Here is a 22,274-nt window from a genome sequence, read left to right on the forward strand (position 1 = left end):
CTGAGAACCACTGTCTCCTTCTCTGAGGACAGGACACACACTCTTTCTGCTACACCTCCCAGATGGCAGCCAGAGCCCAAGAGATGCTTCCACCACCACTGGATCCACAAGATTTTCCCTGTTTTTGGTGTCATTGCATGTGTTGCATGCTTCTGAAGAGGAATTTATAGACGATTATTGGACATATGGGCTAATAATGGCCCTACAGACTTGATATGGACTGGGATGTTTTCTTAATATACATTATTCTTTGGTCTAAAAAGCGCATACATATGCATATCTCTGGATTTGTTTCTCTAGTATACCCAGATTAACACAATCTGCAACTTCATCCATCTGAGAGTTCTCTAGGCCATCCGTTGTGGGTTCTAGTGCTATCTACATCTCTGTCTTCTGCATGGAACTGCTTGTGATCCATGAGTTTGATGTCAGATATAAACTGTGTAGCACCTGAAGTGGGTTATAATTTGGTCTTTGTTTCAGAGTTGAGTTTTGTTGGCAAAGGCACACTGAATGTTTCAGGATTAGAGTTGCCTTTGTACATATTTTATTTAAGCATAACTTCCTACCTTAGTTTTGTCTTTAGTTTCAGGGAGTGATTGGGTTTGTTTCTTTTTGCCTACTTAACACAGTTACATGATTTAACTGTGTCCTAAATTTGCTGGTTTGCAGAACATGCCTCCTTTCCAGTTACCTTTGCAATCTTACTGACTGAACTAAGTAGCAAACCATTGCTCCTAATGTTGCTAGCCCAAATGTATAAGCAATTTTCTTAAATGTAGAACCTCTTCTTGCTGGAAACAACTCTGCCAGTCTTGAAACTATAATCACTCCAATTTGGGGAAGAAAATGTCTACATAGATTCTTCAGAAAAATATATGCACCTTTTCCCAAATTGCACTGTATCCATTATCCTATTTTCACATAGACATATACACCTTTCTATCAGGAAATGTAATTGCCAGTGTGTTGCGGACGGAAGCAAAGCCCAGTTGTAAGTGACCATGGATTCTTGAACGTCTTTAGATTGAAGAGGTGGATCTGTACACAGGGAGCTGCTCTGGTTTCACCAGCTACTTTTTGGCTCCTCTCCTTTGGCTGCATATAAACCTTCAGACTACCAGACCTCTAAGCATGGTTCTCAGCTTTCTCCTCTTAATAGTTGCCATTCCTATGACCATACCGACCTAAGGTTTTGCATACAGAAAGCAGAAAGGAAAAAAACAGTTCAATTTGGCTCTCCTCAAGATGGCCCATATAATTTATAAAGGAAAACATAGCTGATTGAGTTATGACCCATTTCATTGTCTGTATATTATATTTCAAGTATGCTAAGACAAGTATTAAATTTGCTGAGTCACTTGTGGATTATTCAACTGCAAATTTGGGTCTAAATCAAGCTGTTCCACTTAGGTTTTGGGTTACCCTGGTTGAGTCAAGATTCCCAATAATTTGTCAGTTGAAGCCTCCCTCATAATCAATGTAATGAAGTCTATGGTGGAATCTGATGTGAGAAGCCAAGCAGGTGTGGGAAGAGTAGGCCAAGCCATTGTGGGAAGATTAGACCACACAGTCAAGCAGTGTAGAGTATAACTCCTATTTATTCCATAGCCTTAAGGATGTTTCTTAGTTGCTTACAGCCAAAGAAAGTAAACACTGTGAAAGCATTTTTGCTTCTTATTGGCTTGAATCCTGTATCTGGTTCATGAACTTCTGCTTGATGGGATCTGAAACAATTTTCCACCACGTTTCTTCCTGACCCCGGGGACCATCAAATCTGACCTGCTGACCTTGGTTTTATTTGTTTCTGGATCGACCAGTCATGGTGTACTTGCTCCCTGCTTCCTAGTTTTTCAGCTCCAGCAGTTGCTTGTGTCAGTAAAAGCCTCCAGCCTAACACTTAACACATGGAGTTGAACTGAGTTTCTACAGCTGTGTAAGCTGTATATGTATATTATTTTATATATATATACTACTTGTTTCAGACAGCCAGCCACTCTAAAGGACAAAGTCGGGGCTTGCAACTTCTACTAAAGAGTCAAAGTCTCAGAAACTCACCGGAGCAATTCTGCCCTGTCACATAGGGACACTATGAACAGGCATCGGCTTGATGGCAGTGAGAGGAATATATTTATAGAGCAATTTAATGTTAATAGACATAATGTGGACAATATGACATTTAATGTTTTGTACAATGTTGTATTTTATACTTCCTAATTAAACTCTCATCAATATCACATTTCATCTTTTGAAATGTTTTTTGTGTTTATATTTTTATTTTTCAGGACCGATTTTCAAATATATTATGCTTTAATGATGGAATATAAAATCACACATAAAATTTTCTTGTTAGAAATTTCTCTGTGAAAATTCTAGTATAAAATTACAGAAGGAATATATAGTAGAAATGCATATATAATATTCCAAAGAGTCATAAAATTTTAGGAAAATGTTAGCAGCATAGAGTTCTTTAGATGATGTTCTCTTTAGCACTTTATTTGTTCTGGCAATTTTGTTTCTTTTTTTGTTGTCCAATATGTGAGGTAGTTATTTTTGTTTCAGCAAAAACCCAGAGCTCCACCTAGGGGAAGAGTCCCAGACTAAGGTTTAGAAAGTGAGTTTTTCAGCTTCCTCAATGTATTGTACCTAATTTACAAATCAAATTGGCCAGGAACTATTAATTGTGTACACACATTTATGATCGACCATCTTATTTCCTTTTTTTCTACTTTGAAACAAAAAGACAATCATTAGTGTGATAGATTTTTAATTTTTTACACTTGGTTTAAACTTTTCTATTCTAGGTTCATTGATGACTCTAAAATCTGCCAATCTTAAGAAATATTACTATATAAACAAATTATGTAAAATAAAATTTAAATATCTTGATCAGACACTTGAACTAAAGTGATGATTTTTTTAATTCATGTATTTTAATTTTATAGATCAGTCTATGGTCTAACTGGAGACATTTAACTGAGAAAGTCCAACTCTCATAGTAATTTAAGTTATTATAATGCATAATGGTGCCTAGGTAGATTGCAGTGGAAACCGAAAGTAATCTGAAATCTAAAGAGAAATCAGCATAAGTGAGGTGTGATTTTGATAAGTAAGCAGTGATCAGGAGGAAATTTATTTTGCAAATTTCAGAAGAGAAGGTTTTATAACCATATAGTGTGATTAGAAAAGCAATAAGATTATCCTTAAGTAAGACTGCCAAAGTAATAGCTGCAAAATACCAATGTAAAGGACAAAAGGAAAAAAATTATCCTTTAATCTGTGGAATGATAAATATGAGAGAAAATGTTGAAATAGATATGATAATGTTGTTGAGTGCTGTCAGCTTGATCACGACTCATACCGATCATATTTGAAAAACCCAAAGTCCTCTATAAACGTATATTGGGTATAGCCTTTGTGGAAGCAGATTGCTTGTATTGCTCCCCGGAGTAGCTGAGTATATTCCAAATGCCAAATGCCAGCTTATTGATTAGTACGTAGCTGATGCCTAACCATTTGTGCCAGCAGGGCTCCTGAAAGTAACATACAATAATATGTTTGTTCCTTTATTTGTTTTTCTTTTCTTACCCCATCTCGTTAGGTGCCATGGAATTTGTTCTGATCATAGCAACATTATGTACAAGAGAACAAAATATTTCCCTCGCACGTGCCAGCTTAACTGTTGGTTTGACCATTGATGCAGCCACTGTGTCAATACATCTTGTCTAGGGTGTCCCTCTTCTTCATTGCCCCTCTACTTTACCAAGCATGATGTCTTTTACTAGGAACTGGTCTCTCCTGAAATTATATCCAAAGCACCGAAGTCTCATGATCCTTGCCTCCAAGGAAACATTTTGGCTGTACTTCTTTCAAGACAAATCTGTGTGTTCTTTTGGCAGTCCATAGGACCATCAATATTCTTCACCAGCATCACCATTCAAATGCCTACACTCTTTAGTCCTGCTTTCAATGTCCAAAGTTCAAATGAATAAGAAGCAGTTGAAAATACAGTGTCTTGAGTCAGGTATTCTCCTCAAAATAACATCCTTGCTTTTAACACCTTAAACAGATCTTGTGTTGCAAATTTTGCACAATGCAATGTCCTTACATCACTTGATTGTTGCTTCCATGAACATTGATTTTTTGATTCAAGCAAGATGAAATCCTTCACAATACCAAATGGTTCTCAGTTTATCACGTTGTTGCCTATTGAGCTGGTCGTGAGGATGTTTTCTTTTTTATATTGAATTGTAATCCCCAGGAGGGCTGCAAACCTTCGTCTTCATAGCCAAGCAGATCAAGTCCTCCTCACTTTCAGCAAGCACTGTTACATCATGTGCATTTTGATGTTTGTTAATAAGCCTTACCTAAATCCTAATGCCAAATTCTTTTTCATATGCAGCTTCTATGATTATTTTCTCAACATATCTCAAAAAATTGAATAAGAATGGTCAGAAGATACAACCCTTATGCACACCTTTCTTAATTTTAAACCATGCAGTATTCCATTGTTCTGTTCACACAACTGCCTCTTGCTCCATGTACAGGTTCCACACGAACACAATGAAGTGTTCCGGCCTTCCCATTTTCATCAAGGGTATCTGAGTCATGAAGTCAAATGCCTTCACACAGTCAATCAAACACAAGCATAGATATTTCTTGTCCTCTCTGTTTTCAGCCAAGATCCATCAGACATCTGTAGAGGGATACAGGGAAATGAAAATCCCTTATTCCTACTTTTTTTATTTAGCCTGGATTTCTGGCAGCTCCCTGTCAGTGCAACAACTGTTGCAGCCACTGTGTCAATCTAACTCATTGAGGGCATTCCTCTATTTTTCTGACGTTCTGCTTTACCAAGCATGAATTCCTTTGCAAGAAATTGGTCTCTTATGATAATAAGTCCATAGTATGTGAGAAACATGTTGCCACAGTCACTTCTAAGGCATCTTCTTCTGAAAACACATATCTGTTTTTTCTCTGATAGTATATGGTATAGATATACAATTTTCACAACATTGCATCTCAAAGGCTTTCTTAGACAAAATAATGCTTAATGCATTTGAGTTATAATATAAGCTAAATGCACCATTCTTCTATCAGGTTCTTTTCAAAACTGTGGTGGTCTGTGTATTGCTATCACATTTAAAGTCATGTAACTGGCATTTGAAATCCTAGCAGGGTCACCCAAAGTGAACAAGTTTCACCAGAACTTCCAGACTAAGAATTGGGTATAAAGAAAGAAGAGGTTGTCTCAATCTGAGGGGATTAGAGAATGAAGGTTTATAGCAGCAGGAAAATGTCCTCAGGTACTGAAAAGCCCGGGAATAGCTTTACAAACTTGTCAGAGATAGTGGTAAAGATGAGCCACTTAGGTTACAAGGCACTCAAAATATGACTAAGCAAAAGCTTCCTTCTCAAAGTACCATTGACCATAATGACATGGACAGAGTAAAGCCTTGGGGACAAATATTAAATATGCTATGGACTGTCAGAAAATAGCAACAGCTCTGTGTTGGAGAAAGTCAGTGAGAATATGAGGATAGCTTAAAAGTGGCAATAGCTAGACTTCATCTCACATACTTTGGAAAGGTTATGAAAAAGGACAAGCGCCTAGAGAATGAATTCATGCTGTAGAAAGTAGAAAGTGAAAAAGAGAAAGACTCTCAAGGAGTTACGTTTTTAAAATTTTTTTTAAATGTATACTCAAAATTCATCTACCTGAAAAGTAGTGTAGATGATTTCTAATTATAAGCAGTCTGGTGTGAACATTTACACTTTACTCTAAGTGGTGAAAATAATGCGGGTGACATATTAGTCCAGGTTGACTAGATAAACAAATCCATATATGTGCATATCAAGATGTAACTATGCATCAATAAAACATCCCAGCCCAGTCCAGATCCAGTTCATAGATTGGATATTAGCCCGTAAGTCTGATATTAGCCCACAAATTCCTCTTCAGATGCAGCACATGCAGTGATGCCAAATGTAGGAAGAGTGCAGGCTGAGTGCAAAGTCCTTTGGATGCAGTGGCAGTGGAAGCATCTCCATGGCTCCGGCTGCCATAGCTTGGCTCCAGGTGTCTTGCCAACAGGAAGGAAAAGCAGCGAGAGATAAGTGCCCAGTGTCCAGGGAGGAAGACACTCCCAGAATCCTCAGGAGAAGGTCATGCCCACACAGAGGCATCATTGGCTATGACCTAATTGGCAGACTAGACTCCACCCCTTCGCTCAAGTTGACAGAGATGATGTAACTGCCACCAGCAATTAGTTACTGATTTTAAGTAGGGAGACAGGGTATAGTTAATGTGACAGACTAGACCCCAACCCTTTGTTCAAGTTGACAGAGATTATGTCTTTGACTAGCATTAGCATGCATATGATTTCATGCAAATGATTACAGGGGGCAGAAACACCTTTGTCTTTAAAGTGACACTTTCGTTTATGAATACTTCAGACGAATTTACACAATGCAATACAATTTTCCCAGTGCACTATGCCATTAGATTTTCTGCCTGTTGTTTTCAGATGCAGATTTTGAATCAAAATAAAATGAAATTCTTGACAATCTTACCTTTGTTTATTATCATGTTGCACAGTTGTGAGAATTTGGTGTCACTATGAGTCAGAATCATTTCATGGGCAGTGGGTTATTTCTGGTTTGTATTAAGGTGTAATTTATTGAACACTATAGTTTTTTAGCTTCATCAATAAGTGCTGCAAGTCCTTTCAGCAAGCAAGTTAGTGTCTTCTGCAGATAGCAGGTTTTTAATGAGTCCTCCTCTACTAAGACCACATTATTCTTCACTGGTTCATATTATTCACAGAGCATGTCGATTGAATAAGTATATTAAAGGGGTACAATCCTGACACACACCTTTCTTCATTTTAAATTACATAGTATCCCATTGTTCTGTTTGTCTATGTAAAGGTTTCACTTGAGCACACTGTTTTGAAATTCCTATTCCTCCAATGCTACCAAAAATTTGTTACAGATCAGAGTCTTTGCATAGTCAATTAAATACAGGTAAACATATTTCTAGGATTCTCTGATTTCAGCTAAGATCCGTATGATATAAACAATGATATGTTGCATTCCTTCCCAGCTGACTCTAGTTTGAATCCCTGGCAGTTCTCTGTTTATGCACTATTGCATCAGGTTGTTTTTTTTTAACAGTTTTATGGTACATGATCCACATATCACATAATTCAGTGGCTCAATCACATCAAGAAGAGTTGTGCAATCACAACCAATTTTAGAGCACCCCCCCCCCCATGGTTGAATTACTTTTAAAATGAGTTTTGTAGGCACTATCTCTTCTAGTGCTCCCTCCCTCCTCCCACATACATTGTTTGTGCCCCCCACCTCGCTCCCTCCCCCTCCTTACCTCCCAACTCCACCACATGTACTTCCCCTACAAACTCTTGCATCAGTTCTTATCTCTATGCATCTACTTCTGTGCTTCACAAACTGTAAAACCCAACAGAAACAATAAAAGAACAGAACTTCCTAAGCAATGTTGTATAATACATGTGAAGATTAAATGATCATGCATCTATGATGATCAAGTTCATCTGGACTCTGAAAACTTCAGATAATATGTGATAATTATTACTGAAAAAAAAGAAACATTTTTAAAAGCATAATTTGAGCTTAAAGATTTGGAAAATTTTGTTTACAAACTATGAATTAATTCTTAAACTTTCTCTTAGGACTTTCTGACTCAGCCTTTTATTAAAAATGTCAAGTCTGTGCCTGATGTATCTGACCAATTATTACAGTAAAACAAATTAATGAAACAGGACAACAAGAGCAACAACATCCATCAGCTTGTACTGAAGGAAACTGGGGCTGTACATAGGGAGAGAAAACTGCCTTTTGAAATTCAACATGCAGGAAACTTACAATAGAGATTCATCGGTGTTCTTTGAGAAATGAAGAGAAGCATCATTTGTTACAGAATTTGGTGGCACATTAACTTCATATTACTATTAGGAGGGTTAAATTAATTAACACAGCATTTGAAGGAATTATGGACATAAAATAAGATCACTGTCTACAAATTCTCTTATAAATAAAACAAACTTTGCTGTTATAATAAAAATAACTGGATATTTCTCAACTAGAAAGTTTATTTTCTTACATGTTATGGAGCTTGAAGTTCAAATTCATGGCACTGGCTCTAAAGGAGAGAAGAATTCATTCAGAGTGTATCTTAGATGAATCTATCTTGAGATATGAAAGTGAAGATAAGGCACAAAGAAACACAGAGAAATGAAGGAAAGATAGACTCTTCACTATGCAAAGATTGTCATAGAATCAAGGGACTTATACCGCACTCCCACCCCTGACCCCCCAGCTGCCAAGAGAAAGACTTTCTCTAGAATTGATGTCAACCAAAAAAAAAAAAGAATTGATGTCTAGGGAAAAAAATGTGGTCCTCAAATCCCAGGAGTGGGCTTCTTATTCCTTGCTGAATAAAAGAGAACATCCCGGGGAAATATTGTCATGGTGGTGTGCTGTGTTCTCTTTCCTGAGGCTTCACATTGTCTCTTAGTGTCTGATGAAGTCAGCGGTCTGTCATCATAAATGTACAGATGTGCTTTATACAATTGATGTATGTATATGTATGGATTGTGATAAGAGTTGTGTGAGCCCCTAATAAAATGTTTAAAAAAAAATAAAAGCTGTTCAACTATTTCATTCTGTTATAACATTCATGTTTCCCAATTCATTTCCACAAAGCAACCCATAATTTATGAAATGTTTTGTAGGAATGAATATTTTTAATACTGCTTTACAACTCGAGTCACAAGAAAAGATACAAATTCATTCCATGATTAAGAGAAATCTTGGTTGATTTAGTGGGTTGTGCATTGGGCTATTAACCGGAAAGTCCGTAGGTCAAACTCTTCTGCTGTTCTGAGGAAGGGACATGACGTATTCTGCTCCCATAAAGCTTTCTAGCCTTGGCAATCCTAGGGATGGTTTGTACTCTGTGCTCCAGGGCTACTATGAGTCAAGTTAACTTCTTAACAGCTGGCTCCTTTTGGTTTTGTTTCTGGCAGCATTCCTTTAAACACTGCTACACAGTCCTACTTCCTTGAGAATCAGAGCAATGCCAAAATAGGTTAGAAAATAGTTATCAAGAAAACAGGTATGGGGTGTTTATCATTGAATTATTTTGTTTTAACAGTAATTTTCAAGTAAAAATTCCACACCTATCAAGACTACATGTAAGAGCTGAAATCTGAAGGGGTTTGAGGGAGATTACTATCCAATATGACTGTTATACAGAAAAAAAAGGAAATGAATATTTTAAAAAATGCAAACCTTATGTATATTCTTTAGACAGTTCCACAATTGAGTAATTTAATATTATCTAATGTTGTTACCTCTGGAAATGAGAGAAAAGTGGCAGTGCAGATAAATGTTTAATATTGCAATGGTATCCTTTATAACTCTTCAATAATTTTCACAATTCCACCCTTGAACACATGTTCCTATTGGAAAATTATATTTTTCTGCCTTAAAGTTTCAAGATAGTTAGCCACTTAGAAAAGTGCAAAACCACTAACATTCTAAATCTTCACAGGTGAAATTTTCAGCACATAACTTTACATTTTGTCCAAGTAGGTGTGTAATTATTTTTGAAAATATGGACTCATACATTTCACTTAGTTCAAAATATGAGTCACTTTTTTAGTCTTTTAAAACTTACTTTGAAGAATACACTTCTTTTTAAATAAGTCGTATCTATCACATCATGCTAGTCAAGCACATTCTTACAGGAGATGAAACATCTGGGAAAAAATGAAAAATCAGACCATTTGAAATATTTTAATGAGAATGATTCTTTGTGTAGCCCATGAAAATTCTAAAATTAAAAATGATAAAAATTCCCTTTTTGCCTCTCCTGCTTTTTCTGCTTTACTGATTAACCTCTCTTCTCCTTAAATGTCTAGTCTTTACTTGACAGTATTTCTAATTTTTATATATTCAAAGAATGACTAAGAGGAAAATCATGTTCAGCTGGGTAGTGTCTGAAGGTATCAGCAAAAGTTCTCTGCAAAAAATATTCACAAAGCTGTTTCATTAACCAGTGCTGCTGACAGGAAAACCACAAGTAGATGACTTTAAATAACAGACTTTTTTTGTTTATTTTTAATTCACACAGCTTAGGATGTGATAGTGGAATAAACTGTTCCACCAGCTCAGATTGTTAATCAAGTTTTCTATTTAGAGGTTCTAAACAGATTGCATAACATAATTTGGCAAAACAACAACAACAAAAAAATCCTGATTTGTGGCAGACTGGGGAATGGTTTTGCCACCAGGACAAAGTATTTGCTCATGCAACCATCTCAGTGCACCAGTGTTTTTTTTTTAAAAGCCTGCCTTTCCTGTCCCAAACACCTTACACACCTGGCCTCATTCGTGCAACTTCTTTTTGTTTCCATGAATGAAGAGCGACAGGAAAGGACAGTGGTTTGATGGCATAGACGAGGTGAAGAAGAAAAAAATGAGGCAGGTGCTGCCAGTTCTTCAGACAGATGAGTTTGAAAATGTTTCCAAGAATGCACTCACAGATATGACAAATGTATAAAGTGTAATGGAGAATATTTTGAAGATGATAAGGTTGTTTTATTAAAAAATATTAAATGCATAGCTTTGAAAAAAGTCCATTTTGGGGGGAGAGGTACCACCTCATATGTCAGCTTTCTTTCGTTCACTCCCTCACTGACTCACTCACTCACCCACTCACTGCCATTGAGTTGATTCTGACTCATAACAAACCTGTAGGACAGAGTAGAACTGACCCTGTGGGTTTCTGAGACTGTAAGTCTTTACTGAAATGGAAAACTTATTATTCCTCTGTAGAGCTGCTGGTGATTCTGAACTGCTGACCGTGCAGTTAGCAGCTGAACATGTAACCAACTCCATCTCCAGGGCATCTTGGTGTGCCTGAGCTTGTAGATTCTTTTGCTTCGGCCAATCATAAGTATCTGTCTTCTTTTCTGTACGTGCTTATTAGTTTCGGTTTCTGGGCTGTTTGACTTTTTTCTTAATAAACTATATGGTAGCTTTAAGGCATACCATACGTACATTAATATGCTCTTATTAATGTAACACAGAAAACCCTATTTTCAAATGGCTTTTTATGCCCTCACTGATAATTAAGCATACCAACACATATTTGAGAAGAACAAAATTCAATCTATAATACTGCAAAAATCAAAACCCTTTCTACTCCCATCTCAGACATAAACATTTACATATAATATGTGTGGACCATTATTTAAAAATAGGAAATGTGTAAAATTAGTAACCATTATATGACTGGGCTTCAAATTCTTGCCTTCTCTCAGTACATTTTTTATATCCTGATATGTCAGCTGATGGTTTGAATGCCCAAAATAGCAATTTTTCTGAGATAAGTGTCAAGGGATCTCTATGATTCACAATAGTTAATGACCAAAAAAGCATGCAGTTCCACCTGCCAATTTGTCTTCTTTTTTTTAATTTAAAATTTTCTTTCAAACTCAACTGAGCTCAACTATTTCATTTTTTGGTTATATTGCTTTCAGATCTTTGTTTCTTCTTCCTCATTGCTAATGATTTCTCTTTTTGCATAAAGTTATTATTTCTATATATTTATCTTCAAGATACTCAGATAAACATGAAAAGGTATAACATGATTTTAATGCCTTAATCCAATGAGTTTTTGAATAGACTATAATATTAATAATCATCTGATGTGCTTTGATGAACAGTCCTTTTTATAAACAATTAAATCCATCTACGTTAATAGTGATTATATATATATATATAATTGCCTTTATCTTCATTGAAACTTAGTATGAACTTCTGGAAAGAAAAACATTATCCTAATAATTTAAAAAGTTTTATTTCAGCATCTTGGAAAAGATAATTCATTATATATGGTCAAATACATGAATACCAAAATTTTGGCTAAAAAGAAACAAACAATATGAGAACAATAATGAAACAATGAAGGTTAGAGCTGGAATTCATAAATTTCTGTTTTAGTTCAACCACTTTTTAATTATGTGAGTTTAGTCATTGCATTTAATTTTGTCAACTATAACAGGTAAATAATAATAGTACCTTACCTGGTCAAAATGACAAATTCCTTATAAGTTAATAGATGCACACACAGAAAGTACACTCTGAACTGGCATAAATAAATTCTTTATCCAAATAGGAAAAGTAATTAGAATCTATGATGAAATAAAAGCAGAAATATGAAGAAAAATTTGAAATCCCAGAGCAAAACAAGGTGAGCTATAACTGGAACTTATATCTGATGTGGGAAAATGTAAGAAAGTTAAAAGACACCGGGGCTTCAGTCACAAACAAATTGATATCAAGACTGCAGAGCATCTCCTGTATGTTGGTATATTAAGAAATGTATGCATCCACCTATTGGATTATCTGGGTTTTTATCAGTTATTGATTATTTAGTTTACAATATTTTCAGCCTTATATTTTAATTAAAAAACTTCTAAATTTGATTCCTCAGTCTACTGGCAAAAACAACAGCAATGTGACCATTTAGACAAGGTTGATAGAATAAGACCACAGCATTAACTGTCACAGGGTCAAATCCCTTTGGAATTTTTTACATTTTTATTCTGCATAACAGTCTGACTGGAAAATTATTCAAGATTATTAGAGTACAAAGAAGCAGTACAGTTTCATCAGCATCTTTATTCATAAAGATAAATCACACCTCTATGCTCCTATCCACTTCATTGCTTGCCTCATATTTTTAAAAGTCTCTTTGACCCTATTAGAATGTTTGAATCTACTGTGCTCACCCCAGCTTCCCACGTTAAGTTAGTACAAAATACTGATACTCCAGAAGCAAACCATTTTTTATTCAAACTGGATCTAGTCACTTCATTTTTCAAATTACTAATGGGCTATTATAACCACTTAAAATATATTTCTTCTGTTTTATATACTTTGCTTAAGATAAGCTCATTTTATAAGAACAACATGATTTTTTTTTCCTGATGCATGTATTGAAGAGGAGAAACCAGGATAATTGAATTTTTCAACAACCTTCTGAAGTCCCCTCATATACATAGAAATTGACAGAGTGGTCTTGTTTATAGAAATACTTATAAGGAATATGATGACTTGATTATGATTATAATTATGATTTCAGCTCTACTACGATTTAAACTACATGTTTACTATATCTATTAGCGTAAAAAGAGAAACATTTTTCAAAGCTTATTTTCCATGTCAGATGTTTAAATTAATGTAAATGTGTTTAAGCATCACTAAACTAAAATATATGTACGTGTACTGTACATTTCCTCTGGAGATCTAGCAATGTACAACAGAAATGGGTAGCTATTTTTCATAATAATTCAAATTGAATTGACTAGCATAATAATTCAATTTCATAGGAATTCAAATTTCACTGGATAGCTAGGTAACAAAACCCTTTAGCTTGAAAGAGTTTGCTTCTATGCTATTAAATTTATGGTACCTCCTATTTTGTGTAAATATAACCATGTTTTGCTTTGTTTTATTGTTTACAATCACATACAACTCATTGGATTATTTATCTACTTTTGCCTATATAAACAAAACAGAAAAGGGAAAAATAGGTAATAAAAATACAAGTATATCCTGAAGGAACAGCCACAATCCCAGCTACGTGGCACACCCCAAACTTCCCCTTCCAGAAGAATGCACTACAGAGGACAGCACTGCAGCTATGCTTCAGGGAGAGGGGCGCATCTTATCAGAGAACACAGGAGCCAATGAAGAGGAAAGGAGAGGGTGGAGCACATCCTGCCCCATGAAGCCCCAAGGACCACATTCCTGCTCAGAGCACCCAATGCACAGAGGACCATAGGACCTGTTCCACCAGGAGAAAAGACAACGCTCACACACCCATATTGCTATGAGGGACAGCACTGGGGGTACAGTGAGGGAATTGTGCCCCATCTGACCCTACCCACACTGCGGTGAAATGCTAAGGGCGTTCAACAAAGCAGCAAGGGGAGCAAAGCAATGAAGTCCCTGGGGATTACTAAAAATAGGCTTTGGGTCCAGGGGGCGGCACCCCATCAGACTGACCAGAAAACATGCCTAAATGTCAACAAACAGACCTGGAGCTATTTATAGGCTTTTCTTTCTTTCTTTTTTTTTTTCTGTATCATTGGTTTGTTGTTGTTGTTTGGTTTTCTTTGTTCTTTTGTTTTTCTCTGCCTTGTTTTTGTGCTTACAATTGTCTCTGCATATTTGTCTACATAAGATAAATGGGATAAACGATCCAGAGGAGAAAACAATGGGACCAACAGTTCCAGGGGCATATGGGAGAGGGGAGGCAGGAAAAGGGAGTGGGTGTCAAAAAACCCAGGGAGAAGGGAACAAATGATCCAAAATTGATGGAGAGGATGGCATTGGATGCTTGGTAGGCTTGATCAAGGGCAATGTAACCGAGAGGAATTATTGAAATCCAAATAAAGGCTGAACATGATAGTGGGACAAGAGGAAAGTAAAACAAAATAGAGGAAAGAACTAGGAGGCAAAGGGTAATTATAGAGACTCAAATACAGTTATGTACATATGGAAATATATTTTTATATAATGATAGGAAACTAGATCTATGTGCATATATTTATGTGTGAAGTATCAAGGTAACCGATAGACTCAAGTACTCCCTCAAATACTCCCTGAACATAAGAACACTTTATTCTAATAACTTGGCATTCCATGATGCTCACCATCTTGAAAAGATCGCTGAAGAAAAAATGGGTGCATAGCAAATGTGGTGAAGAAAGCTGATGGTGTCCGGCTATCAAAAGATATAGCATCTGCAGGCTTAAAGGCTTTAAGACATACAAGCAGCCATCTAGCAGAGAAGTTACAAAGTCCATCTGAACGAAGCACACCAGCCTGTGTGATCATGTAGTGTCGATGGCATCAAAGACCCAGAACAAAAAAAACATATCAATGTGAATGAGGGGGAATGCAGAGTGGAGACTCAAAGCCCATCTGTAGACAACTGGATATCCCCTTACAGAAGGTTCACAAGGAAGATATGAGCCAGTCAGGGTACAGTATAGCATCAATGAAACATACAATTTTCCTCTAGTTCTTTAATGTCCCTCCTCCCCACTATCATGATCCCAATTCTACCTTATAAATCCGGCTAGACCAGAGCATGTACACTGGTACAGATAAGATCTGGGAACACAAGGAATCCAGGATAAACCCCTCAGCACCAATAATGAGAGTAGTGATACCAGGAGGGGAAGAGGAAGGTGGGGGGTAAAAGGGGGAACCGATCACAATGATCTCTATATAACCCCCTCCCTGGGGTATGGACAACAGAAAAGTGGGTAAAGGGAGACATTAGTCAGTGTAAGACATGAAAAAATAATCATAATTTATAAATTATCAAGGGTTTTAGAAGGAGGGAGGGGGAAAATGAGCTGATACCAAGAGCTCAAGTAGAAAGAAAATGTTTTGAAAATGATGATGGCAACAAATGTACTTGACACAGTGGATGTATGTATGTATTGTGATAAGAGCTGTATGACCTCCCAATAAAATGATTAAAATAAAACAAAACAAATATATGAGTGACTTCTAAATCTATAGACATAAGCAATATTGTGATTGCCTTGCATACTGATATATTTTGGATTGGCCAATAAAATTGTACTATGTACTAATATTCTTGGAAATACTCGCTCTAAAATATATCCAAATGCATTGGGATGCACGCTATTTAAAGATACTTCTAACAGCATGACCTCTCCGTCAAATGCACAAAGGAGAAGACCTTCATACTGCCCATCGTTCTATTACCATTACTTTATAAATGCAGTAATTTCTGACCTTTAAATGGCTGAAAATTGTCCCCTTCATGAAAATTCTAGGATGGCATGTTATACACATGTTATAATCACAATTCAAAAGCAGATTAAAATTCTATTTAATGTTGCTGTCAAAGCCCCAGCAAAGTCAGGACCATTGTTTAAAACTAGGAACGTCTCACTCCATGTAGTATGAAAGCATTGTGTGGAGACGGACCACAGCCCTTTTGATTGCCACAGGCCTCTGGTTCCTGCAAAAGGAAAATGAAAGGGGAATGGGAAGTTGAAATGATCGGGAAGCAAGAGGAAATAGGAGAAGAAGAAGAAGAAGAAGAAACAACTGAAAGAACATTTAAAAACAAAATTAATCTGGGTAGACTACAGGAACAAATTTGTAGAGACACTCATATGTGTATATAAAGAAAGATCTTTATATATGAGCAATTGAATATTGAGAAAACATCCCAGCCCATTTCAGATCAAGTCCATAATTCTGATATTAGCCCATATGTCCTATGCCAATCTATAAAGTCCGCTTCAGACTCACGCAACATATACAATGATGCCGAATGCAGGAAGATCCAGGCCATTGGGTGGAAAGTTTTGTAGATCCAGTGGTTGTAGAAGCATCTCAGTGTTGATGTGGGTCTCCACAGTGGCTCCTTCAGCTCCACGGATCTGGCTCTATCAGCATTAGCTCCATGTGTTTTGTCAGAAGGAATGTCTCCCAGAGAGTGAGCCTATGTCCCACCTTCTGCGAACTATGTACTTCCTTAGCAGCCCCAAGTGAGGACATCGAGCTGTGACCTGATTGACGAGCTAAACTCCACTCCATTCAATCTGAAGTTTCAAGTTGAAAACAGAGTATGTAACTACCACACATAGACACCATTATAGTTTTATCACATAGAAAGTGAAAGCAATCGACGTCAATCTAATCTAATTATGTGAACCAAACCAAAACCAAATCCACTGCTATCTAGTTAATCCTATTCATTCCTTTCTGCTGTCTCATGGCTTATGGGTTTCAACCACCAACCCGTGGTTAGCAGTCCTACTTTACCTGAAAAAAAGCCACCAGGCAGGACTCTTTACATTATGTCAAAGTCTCGCCATTCATATTTATTTTTAAGAAGATTTCATATTTAGTTGGATGGAAAACATATTAGATGTGGAATTAAAATACCTCATGTCTAGTGTCTGACATCGTGGGAATGTCATCTAACCTTTTGCAAGTGTGATTATGATATTTGTAAAGCAATAATAGGAAAAGGCTGATGACATATTTCTCAACAAATTATTGTAAATTTACCTTTGGAAATACCAAATGCTATCCAAATTATATGTGAATATTATTTCCTTTCATTTTTAACAGAACTCAAAATAAAAATCTCAAACCATTAACTATGAAAATAAGTACAATTGGCTAAAATGAAAAGGCTAAATTTTTTAAAATTCGGAAAAGACCTAGAGAAAGAAAGAACATTATCAAAAGAAAATTGGGAAATAATATTACTTAGGTAGATATTCATAAAAGATAAAATACCTTAAATAATAAGATATTTGTTCCAATTATAAAAGATATATTGGGCAGCAGAATGGCTTATTCAGGATGGGGAAAAATCACACAATGAATTTTCAAATTGAAGCTACAAAATTTTCTAACTTCTATGAATTAAGAAAGCAAACTGTGTTCAACAATGAACACTAAAATTGAGAACAGTAAAAATTTTAGTGACATTAATACAACGTTGCCAAAAATAAGCATGACTGGAAACACACTGCCTATGTACAGGATAGGTAAAATTAAATACGAGGTTTAAAATAAAGTGAGATTGAAGTCTTTCCAAACGTTTTATTATTAGGATAAAGGTACTTCAAAGGAACTTAGAAGTTTTAACAAAGGGCATTTTATGCAAATTAGTATGTGCAGGATAATTAAGCACTGCAGAATTTATATTCTTCCTGGAGCCTTGTGTTGAGAAGACATCTGTTTTATTGGTTAATACTCCCTTACGGAGCACAGTCTAGTGCAATACCTAATATGGCCCTTCTGGCCAAAGTCCTCCATGTTGTGATACAGTATAAATCTGTGGTTTTGGTCCCATTTTGGAGTGAGGTGTCTATTATGTTAATGAGGCAAAATTAGGGTGAGATGTATCTTGAGTCCCATCCTTACTAGAAGGTGTGGCTCCAGCCACCAACCTTCCTTACCTTGGGGCAGAGCTGCATGGAGTATATTGTAATGCTCTAGAGAACTGCAAACAAGCCACTATCTTCGACATCTATGTTAAAAGAAGAACTAACTTCCTGTTTTAAGCTGTTACCTTCTTGAGCAAAGCATCAGCTTCTTCCTTAGTTAAGAAAAACAAGAAACTGGTGCTACCAAGCTGGCTGAGAACACAGCTAGCCCGATCAACTGATTTCATGAAGATGAAAATACACCTCCGAAGTGGGGAAAATTCTATATTTATAAACCTGCTTCTCCACGGAGGATGTGCAAGAAACTGATTTTGGCACGGAATTATCTTTATGAGCACCAATCAAACACTGGCTACCTCCATAAATTACCTTAATAAGGGACCCTTGGCCCAGGACTTGGATAGCCATCTTGACAATGTGAATCCTGATAAATTCCTTAGCTCACTAGCCAAGTAAGATTTTATTTTGCATCTCCATAGCCACACTGAGTGAGACATGAAGGCCACCAAAATAACTTGGCAAAACTCACTTTCTTGCTCAGAATCCCACAAATGGCTCATTTTGGCTCACATCTGGTTCTTAGGACTCAACCCAGCAGGATATCACCTGATCTGATCCATAAGCTGCCTTAACCTTTTGAGTTGGAACTCCTTCATCTGACTTTCAGCCTCTACAACCATGGGAATTAGGACACTCCTCCAGACTGAAGCCTCAACGATAAGCTTGCCAGTTTATTTTAATGAAAAGATCATTTTATCGCTCTTACAGCTCTTATAACAGTCCACACATCCATTGTATCAAGCATATTTGTACATATGTTGCCATCATTATTTTCTAAACATGGACTTTGTAGTTGGGCAGACGTGCATTCTAAGATCTTGCCCCATAATGCGTTCTTCTATGACTATTGAGTTTTGTGGGATGGGAAAAGGCTTCCGCATTTTCCTTACATTTAAAAGGCTTCCATCCACTGTGAGTTTTTGAATGTGTGGTGAGACTTGAAGAAGGGTTAAAAGCTACCCCACATTCCTAGCATTCTTCTATGCAAAATGAGGTTTCAGGAAGGAGCCCAGGCTTTCCCACATTCCGTGCATTCATAAGGCCTCTCTCCCCTATGAATTCGTCTATGACTAGTGAGCGTTGAGAGCCCGGAGAAGGCTTGGCCCCATTCCTTACATTCATAAGCCTTTGGCCCATGCTGGGTTTTCAGATGTCTAGTAAGATATGAAGAACACCTGACCGTTCTCCCTCATTCCTTCCATTCATAAGGCCTCTCTCTGCTGTGGAGCCTTGTATGTCTGATGAGGTCTGAGGATTGAGTAAAGGCCTTCCCACCGTCCTTACATTCAGAATTCCTCCCTCCCTTGTGAGTTTGTATATGTCCTCCATAGTAGGATGGATAAAACAAGAAGTCTTTCCCACATTCTGACTTGCATGATGTTTCTTGGAGATATGAACTGCTTTATGTAAGATGAAGGATGAAAGAAGACTACAGATTTAGAATGCTCTCTCGTGTGGGCCTCTCACAAGTTTCCAAAAGGATGAGAAGCCCCAGAACTCTCTCCCACATTTGGGACCTCCTTACATGTCTCCCCCGTGCATCCTCTCAGAGGACTATTGTGGGGTGGCAAACACAATTGCATCTCAGGTCGCCGATGATAGGCTTCTGTTCTTGTCAGAGTTCTCAGCCTCACAGCCATGACATCCTGCGTGGGGTCTGACGGGGTGCGGAGATGAAGGTAGCCCACGGAGGCTTTCCACATGCACAGCACCGCAGCGGGTTTCCTTCAGGGATACCGCTTTGTCTCACAGTCTGTGCTGGAACCTGGCTGATGCTTTGCCCACAGTGAGGGCCTTCATGACGTTCACCATTCTTCTGTTTTTCCAGAGCCTCCAGATGTCGCTCCTGGTTTTCACACTGATCTTTACTGACTTGCCATTGGGAGCAATAACACGATCTTTTAATTTAAGAAGAAAAAAAAGAGTTAGGACATGAGGGTTCCTGGGACCACTGCTGTGGCGGCGGCCAGTCCCCGTGCTGGGGGCTCCCCTGAAGTCCCGCTGCAATATAGCCTTCTTGGCTGCTGACAACGGTCAGCCCGGGGGCCAAGAGCGAGGAGCAGATGACTGAGAGAGATGGCCGCGGAATGGGGCACCTTCCAGGCAGCCCTGGCCTGCGTGGGAGGCTTCGACTTGAGAGGTGCCTTTGGGGGTGGTTCACCGAGTATTGACACCAACGGGGGCTCAAGGACCCCTAATGAACACCGACCGTGAGAGAAGTTCTTAAGGACACGGGGCGGAGAGGAACATCCTACGCCCCAAATGTGGCCCTTGTGGGCGCCCTGTCTTCTTGCATCGAGTGCTTGGTGGAATCTTACCGAGGCACGTCAGACTGGAAGAACAGCGTCGGATCGGAAGAACAGCGTGACGGTGGCTGCATCACCGGCAGAGCCATCCGCTTCAGAGCGGCCTTACAGGCCGGAGCCATTGGCAGTGGAGGTTTTGCTTAGTTCTCCGCTGCCATTGATTATTACCTGCGGTAAGAGAGCATCCCCAGGGCCGGGAGCAAGTGCGCTGGGTGAGGACCACATCCCGCACCACACCTGCCACTTGCTGGAGGACCGAGGCCATGGACCAATGTCCCTCAAGTCATCGGTGTCCTGAGGGAGCTGCCTGGCTGCCACCGCCCGCCTAGTCGGGCTCCACGGAGGATGTGCTGGGCCCGCTTGGAGCCCCCAAGAGCAGGCCAGGGAGTAACACGTTGCTGTGTCGGAGTTACTCTCCCCAGCTTCAGAGTGGATGAGCAGCGCCCCTCCCCGAGGGGTGGGACCTGCCCTCCATGGAGAATTCTAATGTATTTGACCGCAGAGTCAAGTCCCCAGCCTGCCCAACCTCCCGGGCCACTTTGTTTAGTGTTCGGCCACCCTTATAAATACTACCCGTGACAGCACCTAAAACCTCAACAGCGTCATGTGAAATAAGTCACCAGCGCTATGGACCCCAAAGCATTTTCATACACATCTTTTGCATTTCTTATTTTTCCTTTGTAATCCATTGTTTTGCCTGTATATGTCCTGAGTGTCTAATCATGGCTTACAGCCCTTGTTTATAGAGACTTTTAATATGTCTTATTTTATTAGACTATATGATTCTCATTGTTCCATTTATTTTCAGGAATTAGCTTGCTGTTCTTTCTCATTATATTTTTTTCCTAATAAACTTTATTATTAACTTCTTTAGCTCATACAATACGGAAAATCAGATTTCTATTCAGATTCTACTACATTTCTAAATATCACAGATAGTATTTATCTTTATCAAACTGAGTAATCTATTCAAGAATATGTTATGTCTTCCTTCTATTTTTAAAATTCACTTTTGTTTGTTTCAGGACCTTTTAAACTTTCCTTTATGTATAGACATCATAGTTAAAATATGTTTATGCATTTTACTTATATTTTAATAGAACTTTGACTTCTAAATAGATTGTATTCTTGTCTTTGTGTACTTTTAATCATTAGGCTTTATCTTATGTTGGCTGCACTGTTTAGAAGATATGATGGAGTCCAACCTCTGAATCAGGTCACCTCCTCACAATACCTCCTTGGGGATGTGTGTGGTCTCTTTGAAATCTCTAACATGTACTGCAGAAAATCTGGCTCTCTTTCCTCCTTCAGGCCCACATCCTGTGTTTGGCTACTTAGGCCTGAGGCCACCATGTGGCTTTTTGATCTTGTCAGCAGCTTGCCACGTGAGCTACCACTCTCGGATCCCCCTCCAGTCTGCTTTCACCTTTCTGTGGTCGTTTTCCTTACGGGTTCACTACTCTGGAGATGATTGGGAAGGTCCTCCAGGGAGCATCTGACTCATAGACTTGAGTTGCACTGGGTTTGTTCGCTTCTGCAGCTATTTTGGCGACTTTCTCCGTATAATTTCTTGTTGTGATATGGATTTCTTTCATGTAGGGGGTCACCAGTTTGTTTCTCTGGAAAACCCAGACAAATACAATACTGCTGACTCATTATTTTTAATTTTATAACTATTAAAATTTCATATTATATATTGTTGTGTTTTATATATACTTAATCATGCACTAAAAAAAATTAGCTTTTAGTCATTGTGATGCAGTGGTTAAGCAGTCACTGCTATTCAAAGGATCAGTAGTGTGAAACTTCCAGCCAATCCACAAGCAAAAGCTATAGC

General features: G+C 38.0%; 1 pseudogene; it reads right to left on the reverse strand.

Moving 5' to 3' along the window:
- Nucleotides 1–328: 328 nt before the first annotated feature.
- Nucleotides 329–20,702, reverse strand: LOC142440047 (MICOS complex subunit MIC27 pseudogene; annotated as a pseudogene).
- Nucleotides 20,703–22,274: the final 1,572 nt, after the last annotated feature.

Source organism: Tenrec ecaudatus, chromosome 2, assembly GCF_050624435.1.
Source record: "Tenrec ecaudatus isolate mTenEca1 chromosome 2, mTenEca1.hap1, whole genome shotgun sequence".
NCBI classification, from domain to species: Eukaryota; Metazoa; Chordata; class Mammalia; order Afrosoricida; family Tenrecidae; genus Tenrec; species Tenrec ecaudatus.